The 589-nt window shown below is 53.0% G+C and overlaps 1 protein-coding gene across 2 annotated transcripts in view; it reads left to right on the top strand.

Moving 5' to 3' along the window:
* The window catches only part of LOC107670387 (tyrosine-protein kinase ABL1-like), a 41,222-nt gene that overhangs the window by 16,463 nt on the left and 24,170 nt on the right, over positions 1-589 (top strand). The window lies entirely within an intron of this gene.

Genomic DNA, 589 nt, shown 5'->3' with positions numbered 1-589 from the left:
CTCTCTGTGTGTGTGTGTGTGTGTGTGTGTCTCTCTCTCTGTGTGTGTGTGTGTCTCTCTGTGTCTCTCTCTCTGTGTGTGTGTGTGTCTCTCTGTGTGTGTGTGTCTCTGTGTGTGTGTCTCTGTGCGTGTGTGTGTGCGCGCATGTGTCTCTGTGCGTGTGTGTGTGTCTCTGTGTGTGTGTGTGTGTGCGTGTGTGTCTCTCTGTGTGTGTGTGTCTCTGTGTGTGTGTCTCTGTGCGTGTGTGTGTGCGCGCGTGTGAGTGTGCATGTGTGTGAGTGTGTGCGTGTGTGTGTGTGTCCGAGTCCGACACAGCCTTAAGATGAACAGACGGATGGATCTGGGGTCGATGGTCTCGTGAAAATCACAGGCCTCGGTTCTCCTTCTGTCTGTTTGGAAAGTGGAGGAGGGGGAACAAGCGAGAGGAAAGCCAGACATACTGGCTCGCCGTAAAATAGAAAGAGAGGAAAAACGAGGGAGGAGAGAACACTGGGAAACCTGATTCCTGTCTGGATAGATCCGTGCAGCTCGGTGTGTGTGGAGAGTTTGGATGCATCTGCGCTTCTGTGAGCTCGCTGGAGGTTGTTCA

This window comes from Sinocyclocheilus anshuiensis, unplaced genomic scaffold (assembly GCF_001515605.1).
Source record: "Sinocyclocheilus anshuiensis isolate Anshui unplaced genomic scaffold, SAMN03320099.WGS_v1.1 scaffold1021, whole genome shotgun sequence".
Classification (NCBI taxonomy): Eukaryota; Metazoa; Chordata; class Actinopteri; order Cypriniformes; family Cyprinidae; genus Sinocyclocheilus; species Sinocyclocheilus anshuiensis.
The sequence above is the reverse complement of the archived record's forward strand: the minus strand, read 5'-3'. Positions and strand labels throughout refer to the sequence as shown.